The 10,695-nt window shown below is 36.9% G+C and overlaps 1 pseudogene; it reads right to left on the minus strand.

The window, feature by feature from the left end:
- Nucleotides 1–4,399: 4,399 nt before the first annotated feature.
- On the minus strand, nt 4,400–4,487 carry LOC115872394 (annotated as a pseudogene).
- Nucleotides 4,488–10,695: the final 6,208 nt, after the last annotated feature.

Raw genomic sequence — 10,695 nt, forward strand, 5'->3', positions numbered from 1 at the left:
ACCCCGTGGGTCTGTGCCTACTTATCTTTATGATGCTCCTCCTGTGTTCTAGTTGTGTTAAAGTTCCCTCTAAGCAGCTCTCCTGGGCTGGATTCTGCGGAGTCCCTCTGGTACGTCTCACTCCATCGCCATCTTCCCGGAAGTCCCCCCTTTTCCCGGGTTTTACATAAGTATTATTAAGCATGTATTTCCCAACGGGAGAGTGAGTCTCAGAAATCCACAAGGGCAATTCTACTCTGTCCTGTACAGTTGCTATGAGAATCAACTCAATCACAGTAAGATTGATAATCACTCACTACTGAATTCTATCAATGTCTTCCCCACTTTCTGATACTCAAACTCATCAGGAAAAGGTTATTTGGTAGGAGAGTAACCAAAACGATGTCTAAAAGAATCAAATAATCAACTGCATACAACCATGGAGGTAAATGTACATGGTTATAATATAGATGTGTATGTGTGTGTTCAAATGTCTACACAGAACACAACAGAACTATTGTTGCTGGATATTTCCTACAATGTTCTCTTTTAAAGGAATTTTAGGGCTCTATTTTATCAATGCAGTATAATCTCTCCTTTTCACTTCTACAACTCCCCTGGGTAGCTTGGCATAATTAAAGTTTAATTGTGAGGAATCTTCCTAATAATTTTTGATCTATCAAAGTTGAATCAGAATATAATTCCTACCCATTAATAGTGCCAGTAGTCTAGAATTTGGGCTGAATTGTATAGGCATTCCTAATATGCCATAGGAAATATGTTTCCTTGGAGAGTTTGAAGAGAACAGAGTAAAATCTTAAAAGAAATATAATAAAGGAAGTTTTCATCATACTAGTTTTATCACTCTTCTATAAAATGTTCTTTTAAAATGTAGTATATATATTCTAGGTACACCTTAAAATTCAGACCACTCCATCACTGAATTAAATCAAAGGCAAATGACCATATGGTAAAATTATTCAGTAAGGAATACTGCTTTTTAAAATTCTTTTACTTAGACCTCAGAAGTCCCTAGCCAATCCTGATGTATTAAAAATGCCTGACACATTAGCATCTTTTATAATTGAGCTGAGAAATGATGTTACTATTAATTTATTTTTGAAATATTAACTTGCTTTTAAAGAAAGTACAATGAATAAATGTCAGAAATATTTATGACAACACATTGTTATATCAGGTATGCCCTTGAAATTCAAAGCTACATTAACATGAAAATTACTGTGCCTTTGAAAAAAAATTTTGTATCAAGGGAAATTGCAGTTTGAATTATACTGTGCACAGTCTAATATAAGAATGACACAGACACAACCTCTATATTGTTATATATTAATATTAATTCAAATGAAAAAATTGGTGTTTGAATTTGTACTTGTTTTTTTCTAAGGAACTATAATACACTTTATGGTAGTTACATAATCTGGTGTCAATTTGGGACTTGGGAGGCTTATGAGTGAAGGGGTGGAGTGTAGCCTATAAGCTATTGTATAGCCAATGAAGCTTCTGCGTGGACATGACCTCCTCCTGAGAATTTTGGGAACTCCTGTATTTCCTCCTTGAAGGCAGAAGAAAAATCTCTCTCTGCTCATGTCCTTGGAAATTCTCACAGCTCACTCCCTGAGAGATGTTCTACTGACAAGACACATGGCACTATGCTGATAGACCCCTTACCCTGGGAACTGGAACAGCCACGTGGAGACAGACTCCTGCCAGCGCTGAGATGCATGCACGCTCGCTGATTCGGCTTTCCACCTGCAGTTGGCGGCATTGTGTGTGTTTTGTGAGATTGAGGAGGACTTTGTAGATCTTGTCGGACATATGGGCTAATGTTGGACTTTTGGGCTTGGAGAGCACTGGGTTGGGATGCTTTTTTAATGACTTACCCTTTATATAAAACTCTGTCTTATATACATATGAGTTTTTGTGGATTTGTTACTCTAGTCTTCCCAGACAAACACACTCCCTCACAGTATCTACATTTATGAGGTACTTACACAAATATTGTATATTGTGGGATCATAAAGAGACTTTTCCCTAGCTTTGTCTCCCCCCCAAACATGCCAAGCATTAGGGGCTTTTTGCCAGCGTATGGGGGAAGGTCAGATACTTAGAAACGTTCTCCATGAAGGCAATCAGTCACCAGACTAAGGTAGGCCCCGCTCCCTTAGGACAATGGGCTACTTCTCTCTAGAGGCTTGCAGTCATAGAATTTGTTCCTGTAGGTGGAGTTTACACTCTACTGATAATGGTCTCTATCAGTTGACCCAGGGAACAGGTCAAACCAACTCAGTGACATACAAGTTAGGTTGCCATCCTGAGTGTAGGATTCACCCATCTTGCCACATGTATACCCCCAATCCCTCCTCTTCCTTTTGGGTGCATACCCCTAGACCACCCCCTTCCATTACTGTATAACCTGTAGCACAACCCTTTCCTGTGACATATGTCTTCACCTGTAATTAGGGGGTTTGCATGCCCCCAGAGAGTATAAAAACCTTGGTCAGCATTAAATATCTCTCTTTCTCCACGTGGACCACCAAGTGAGGCTGAGGTGAGCATTGCTATCATGAATTGTATCTGATTCCATTATTTCAATCTCTCTTCTATCTCTCATACTCTTTATGACTTTACTGTAATCTATACTTATTATCGCTGTACATTTGCACCTACCAGTCCCATGATGATATGTTAGGGCAGGTACCCTGACAGTATATTACTTCTTTTAATTGAATATGATTAAAAAAATAAATAAATAAACTGTTAAATTAAAAAAAAAAAGCATAGACTTCAGTATGGATTAGTCTTCAATATAAAGAAAAAGGAAAATTCTCATCTGGGCCAAATGGCATCATGATAACTGAGGAAAATATTAAAATTCTTAAGGATTTCATTTTACTTAGATCCACAATTAAAGCCCCAGAAAAACAGCCATAAAGAAATAAAGTAAAATATTGCATTAGAAAAAATCTGCTGCAAAAGACCTCTTGATGGTGTTAAAAAGCAAAGCTATAACTTTGTGAACTAAGGAGACACCAGTGTCTGATGTGCGTTTCAAAGAATTAATGACTTTGAGTTGTGGTGTGGACAAACGGTGTTGATTATACTGCAACTTCAGCAGAGAGAAATCTGTTTGGAAGAAGTACAGGTAGGATGTTCCTTAGAAATATGAGTGGGTAGACTTCACCTAATATTTTGTTCATGTTTTCTGGAGGGAATGGATCCTGGAGAAGGACATGGTAAGTTAGAAGGCTCACGAAAAAGAAGACTGGCCAGGAGATGGATTGACAAAGTAGCTACAAGAAGGAGCTCAAATCTCGCGATAACTGTGAGGAAGCTGGGGACCTGGCAGTGTTTCCTTCTGTGCTGTGGGGCCTTCTTTGTGCAGAAAGCACCTTGATACTATCTAACACCCGCCTGGAGGATTTTGAGAAAAGACATGTTCTTTAAAGTCTCTCAGATGATGTGTCTTTTATAGCAGAACTAGTCAAATAAGACAGAAACTAACATACACTTGGCAAATTAATTAATAGGTATCTGCAGTCATTAAAGGCTTTCCATCATTCTTGATCAATTAGATCAAATAAATAAAAGGTACAGAAGAATTGCACTTGTCTCAGTTACTTAAAGCTCCTGTCACAGAAGTAAGAGAGAAAAGGTAATTTTAAAGAATAGAAATTTATTTTCCCATAATTCTTGGAGACTCTAATCCAATTTAGCACCTGGTCTATGTTAATTCCTTCTTTGTCTACCCAGATATTACTAGATTTCTTGGCTTCTAGACAATTCTCACAGTTTCTGTCTTCTCCTGTCTGTGTCCTTGTGGTTATTCTACTATTTTTAAAACTCAGAAGTGATTAGATTTAGGATCAACTCTAAACCAGAACGGGATTATCTCATTAACCAGAAAAAAGACAAAAACGAATTTCTAAACAGGAATATTCGTAAGTCTAAATGCCAAAACTATAATACTATTTTTGCATCTCTTTAACCTATTTTCAATTCACATCAGTATTTATATTAATAAAATATATGTCATTAATAGAATTTGCTTTTATTCTAATATTTGAGTATCCAGTGTTTTCCATAATATATTGATAGAATGTATTATGTGCTTTTGAATATTTGTATACATATATATAGACTTTTAATACATTCTTGATAAAGGAATTATGAGAACTATTGAGGAGAATGGAATTTAAGAAAAGGCATTGTACTAAATTAGGGCTTGTGCATTTTTACTATGGGTGTATGTAGTAGAAGGCTGGTACAAGGTAGCGGTAGGTGAAAGATATCACCTCTTTTGTTCCCTAAATTTCATGTTTTTTGAGACAGAAGAGTAATGTTTCCAAAGGTTTTATATAATTTTAAGAAGTAATTAACAGATGAATTTTTATTCAAACTCTGAGTTTTAAAAACAATAAAACAACTTTCCACCTATTTCTTATGATTTTTTACTACACTTGATCTTAGCCAAAAGGCCGAGAAGCAATATTCTTTGGTCCTAATTACCTTACAACTCAGAATGGAAACTAAATAAATATGTGATGCATATGTGCATATAATGAGATTCCATGGAAATAGACTGGTTGGCCAGAGGACCCAGAAAATGTTTAACTTACCAGTTTATTCTACCACCAGAGATTTTCCTTTTGACTTCTTAAATTAGTAATAAAATGATAATAATTTATAATAAGTGTACAAAAATGATTGAATTTATTTAAGGTTGATTTTTAAGACGAAACATCAATTTTTAGACTAAAGCATTTTTCTATGCTTCCGAAGTTTGAAGAGCTTTATGAGGTAGCAGTTCCTCCTGATACCATGTCCAGATAAGTGAGACGAAGCCTCTTCAGCTTTGCTTCAAAGGAGCCTTCTGGCTTACCTCCTTCAAGATGAATTTTGTCTTTTGGAATTTCAAGGTATTTTAGTGTTCTTCACTGAAGTTGGAAGACATTTCATTACTAGGAGGGTGTCTGAATTGCTACAAATTATAACATTTCAGGTTATGTGGAAGACAAACCCTAGATAAAAATTCCAGTGAAGTAATTTTATTTGGGAAGTTCAGGAAACTATGTTGGAGGAGAGCTGGCTGATTGAAAAAATGGAAGGAAGCCACTATTTTAAAATGCCTTATTCATTCAACTTCCACTGTGGAAGTCTATAAAATCCTCAGGAAAACTCTAGAAAGTATTGCAAAATTCATGTCTCAGAAATATTGCCGGGGAGTTGGGTTTTCATATATGAACCCTTCTCATTATTGAAGACTGGTCACAGAACTGTGGATTTCCAGGCACTCAAAGTCTGTTTTGAACTGACAGAATAATCTTTCATGGGTGATAAAAGACCTCAGACAAAAATAAGTAGATAGTCACTTTGGGAAGTCTGTTGAGGGACACTGACAGGGATGGAGAATTTGTATATGGTACTGTTAGCCTCTCGATAGCCCACACTCAACATCATCAGATTCATTTGTGCTTCCTGTTAAATTCCCTACATTATTTATTGCTTATTCAAGGTGAGGACTGTGTTAGACAGGGTTCTCTAGAGAGATAAAACCAAATTGATGATAATTTAATATATTTATTAATAAAGATAATTAGATATATAACAAGAAATGAACTGTTAAATCATATACAGATAAATATATAATATAAGAAAAGGACAGTTAAACTATAAAGCAATACAAATGGCTCAGTGCAACTCACTCCCATGAGAGAGAGTTGTGAGAGACTAGCAGTCCTTCAAGTCTAGTCTGCTGCCAGATCTTCCTCTATTTATAGAGAGCTAGGCTATGTCAGCACAGCAGCCAATCACAAGGCACGTCATCAACTGTCAGCCAGGTCACCAACCACCAGTCCCCAGCTCCAGAGATGTCTTAAAGGGACCTCAACTTACAGCGACACAGTTCACAGGCTAGGCGTCCCACAGGTAGTGTAGCCTTTAAATTGAGGCACAGAACAAGCAAGGCAGCCACACACTGGTCCTATGATCAAAGAGCGAGAAACAAGAAAGGCAAGGCTCGCCAAGCCATTTATCTCTCTGCCCTTCAGTTAATCCCACTTGTGTTTATCTGCCAGGCTGGCACAATAAACTATCTCAAGGACCAAACACCATCTCCATGTTGATATAACAGGAGATTTAGTAGAAAAGTCACAGTCTTCATTGATGCAAAACATCTTGAGGTTAAAATTGATATTCATCATTCGTTACCCTTTTCAGAGTACCTTTGATGGGTGCTTCATAGGCAAAAGATGAGGCAGTTGATTCCACAAGATTATAACCTAGAAATCCCAGTTCTACCCTGTCCTGTAGAGCCACTATGAAAGTGAATTGACATTAGACTGTTGTTTTATTTTGTTTACCTCCAAATGGGAATTTTCATAGTCTAAATTGGGTAACCAAATTGTAAGGTTTGATATGCACCTGATTCACTGAACACTTCCAAAAGAACTACTAGGCAATATGCTATTTTAAAAACATAAGATGAAAGAGGAACTGCAGAGACATACGAGGGGGCAGCCCCCCAAAAACAGAATTTATTTTTTTTACAAAACAAACATCACCTTCAAAATACTCTCCATTACATGTAATACATTTGTCAAGTCGGCAATTCCATTCTTGGAAACATTTTTTAAGCTCATCTGTTTGGATGGCTGACAGCATCTCCTTTGTTTTCTTCACCTCTACTACTTTGTAAAATTACTGTCTTTTCAGATCCCTCATTTGTGGAAACAAAAAGAAGTCCCACGGTGCAAAGTCAGGTGAGTAAGGTGCAGGGACAAGAGAAGCATGCTTTTTTGCCCAAAACTGGCACACTGAGATGGCTACCTGAGCAGGTGCATCGTCCTAGTGGCAAAACCAGTCCCCCATCTGCCACAAATCAGTCATTTTGGGGGGCACATACCATTACGTGACCTTTTCAGAACCTCTAAATAGAAAGCTTAATTAGCAGTCTGACCTGATGGAAGAACTCCAAATGAACTATGAGTCGACATTTGTCATCAATCCCCATTTCACCTTTTTTGAAACCAGAAAACCGCTCGTACTCCTGAGGTTTTTCCTATAGCACTTTCTTTGTAAGCTGTGTTCAACATCCAAGCAGTTTCTGCATCATTTTTCCTGAGCAAGAAACAAAATTTCACAGCCACATGCTGTTTTCCTAAATCAGTCATCACACAAAAAGAGGATTGAGTGAAACTGTTTTAAAAAACAAATCACTGTGACCATAGAAAACATGTGATGCACTAACTCAGAGCAAATTGCTTGATGCTCACCTAGTAGGAAAAATGTGTCCTATGAAAGCTCCGCCCAGCAGAGCTTTTCTCCAATTTTTTTTTGAGGGGGTAGCCCTTCATAGGTTAAAACTGACTCACTTGTCAATCATACGGGTAACATATTTCTAAAGTAGGTTGTCGTGTCGTTGTTAGGTGTCATCAAATTAATTGCAACACAGAGAGACCCTGTGTACCACAGAAGGAAACTGCCCATCTTGAGCATCCCTCGTTGTTATATGTGAGCGCATTATTACCGCTCTGGCAGTCCTTTGCATCGAGGGTCTTCCTCGTTTCCACCGATCCTCTACTTCACAAGGCATTATTTATTTTTAAGGGATCCATCCCTCCAAAGAGCATGTCCAAAGAAGTGCAATAAGGTTTCATCATACTTCCTTCTAAGGAGCATGGTAGCTGCACTTCCTTGAAGAGAGAGATATTTGTTCAGTTGTAGTTTCCAGGCACTTTTAATATTCTTCAGCAGTACCCTAATTTCAATGCTTCAATTTCCCTCTGATCTCCCAAGTTACTTTTCCAGGTATTTAGACTGAGATGGAAAGCCATCAGCTCTTCAGTCGTCATGACGTGTTGTCCACTCTCCCATTCTGCTGAGGTGACTGAAAATGCCATGCGTTGGGTCAGCCGCGCCTTAGACCTCAAAGTGAGTTCTTTGCTCTTTAATACTTTAAAGACGCCTTTTGTGGCACATTTGCCCAGTAGAATATAACATTTGGTTCCTTGACTGTTGCTTCCATGAGTGCTGATGATTTCATTGTTTAACTCATTTATGCCAATGTTGCATATTGGTTCAGTTGTGAGGAGTTTCTTTTCTTTAGATGTTGAGTTGTAATCCTCACTGAAGGCTGGATTTTGTAATCTTCATCAGTCTCTACTACACACTCCTCTTCACGTTTGGCAAGCAAGGTTGTGCTATCTACATATTGCAAGTTGTTAAAGGTCCGTTCCGCAAACTTTATGATGTGTGCTCCTTCATATCGTCAGAATATTTCCTCAGCATGCAGACAGAATAATTATGGTGGAAGTATACAACCCTGACATAAACCTTTCCTGATTTTATACCCTACAGCCTCCTCTTCTTTTTTGAAAAGACAGACTCTTGATCTATATGTAGGGTCTGCAGAAGTGTAATTAAGCATCCTGGAATTCCCACTCCTTGCATATTCATATTTAGCAATTTTTCACAAAGTTGAATTTCTTTGCATCATCAATAAAACACAAACAAATATATTTCTCATATTCTCTACTTTAAAGAAAGGGAAATGCATTTTCTTAGTGAGTCTGTGTGTATGCTATTCACCATTTAACAATTACAGACCTGAAACATATTTAATTTGAAACTATAGTCTTCACTTCACTCTTTAGTAAAATCAGAGCAATATTCAGAATACCTTTTTCCTGTAAATTGTTAGATACTAATATTTTGGGGCATACATATATCTTCATTGATGGAATACTATGTATCTTCTTTTGAATACTATGCATCTTCATTGATGGAAAAATGCATATTGTGAAAGAATTGTGTGTGAATTTTTTAAAAGTTTGTACTAAAATAAAAGGTACTCACTTGTTAAACAGAAACAGAAACAAAAATGTTTACTTGTGTTTTACTGATTATATAAAGGCATCTGACTTTGTAGATCATACATCAGTATGGATAGGATGAGAATTCCAGAGCACTTTATTGTGCTTATGCAAAAACAGTTCTTGGATCAGGAGACAGTTCTTCAAACAGAACAATAGAATACTTTCTGGCTTGAAATCAGGAAAGGTGTGTGTCAGGATTATGTCTTGCACTATATTTATAACCAGTCAGGATAATATTAAGGTTGTTAAGGATTTCAGCATTCCTGGATCCACAATCAACGCACATGGAAACATGAGTGAAGAAATCAAAGGAAACGTTGCATCGAGTAAATCTGTTGCACAAGCTCTCTTTAAACTATTGAAGAGGAAGAATGTCATGTTGAGGAATAAGGTGCACCTGACCCAAGCCTTGGTATTTTCTATCACCTCAAGAGAAACTTGAACATTGAATAGGAAGACCAAGGAAGAATTGATGCAGGTGAATTACAGTTCTGACAAAGAAGATTGAAAATACCATGGATTGCCAAACAGATATGTCTTGGGAAAAGTACAGCTCCTTAGATAGGGAGATAGCACACTTTCATCTTACATATCTTGGATGTATTATCAGGAGAGACCAGTATCTGGAAAAGAACATCATGCTTGGTAAACTGCAAGGGCAGTGAAAAAGAGAAGAACCTTCAAGGAGATAGATTGACCCCGTGACTGCAACGATGGCTCAAACATGAGAACAATTGTGAGGGTGGTGCAGGACCGGGCAGTATTTCATTCTGTTGTACACAAGGTCCACGTGTCAGAACCAACTCATTGGCATTAAGGGCAATAATGACTTGATTTGCCAAGTGTATCCTCTTTCTGTACACAAGTATATACAGTACTTTGTATTTAAGAACAAATTTCATAGTCTTTTCCTATTTTTATTTTTTTCTCTTTTCATGGCTTCGTTTTTTAAAATGACCTTTTGCTTTCTTCATGAATTATGTTATTGAAGTCATCCCACAGCTCTGTTTGTCCTTGATCATTAGTGTTCATTGTGTCAAATTTGTTCTTGACATAGTCTCCAAATTCAGTACAATTTACTCAGAGTTTTATTTTGTTGTTTTGTGCATTTTATCCATTTTAATTTTCATCAGCTTCAATCAGAACTTGTGTATGAGAAATTGAGGGTCTACTTTATAGTGTGCCCCTGTTTTAGTTTTAAATGATGTTATTGAGCTTCTCCATATTTTTATAGATGTAGACAATTTGATTCCTATGTATTCAGTCTGCTGAGATCCACATGAATATTTGTCAATCACATTATGGGAACACAGCATTATTTTCAATGATTAAGTCTTGTACTTGCAACATTCTTTCAGATAATGTCCACCCTCAATTTATCACCCACATCATATTTTACAAATACTTATCCTTCTTCTTTGTTCCCAAATTTGTATTCTAATTGTAATTGTCAATAAATAGCCATTTCATGTTTAATCAATTTCAGACTGATCAAAATGCTATGACTCTTTAACTTTTTTTATCTGTGGCTATGGTATTAGGTGTGTAATTCTGAATAATAGTCATATTAACTGATGTTTCATTTAGGCATAGGTCTTCGTAGCAACCAAGCTGCATTTCTGTATAAATCTTCAAATTTTGATTATTAATGTAAAATTATCTCTCCTGAACTTTCCATCCCTGATACAGTAAACCAGATGAGGGTCCATTGAAAATTGGCCATACCAATACATTTCAGCCAACTAATGCCTAGAATTTTGATCATTATTCATTCCATTTTGACACTTTTCAGTTGTCCTAGACTGATATTTCATTCATTCCA

This window comes from Echinops telfairi, unplaced genomic scaffold (genome assembly GCF_000313985.2).
Source record: "Echinops telfairi isolate 266 unplaced genomic scaffold, ASM31398v2 ScPeMD7_7424;HRSCAF=8462, whole genome shotgun sequence".
In the NCBI taxonomy this organism is placed as follows: Eukaryota; Metazoa; Chordata; class Mammalia; order Afrosoricida; family Tenrecidae; genus Echinops; species Echinops telfairi.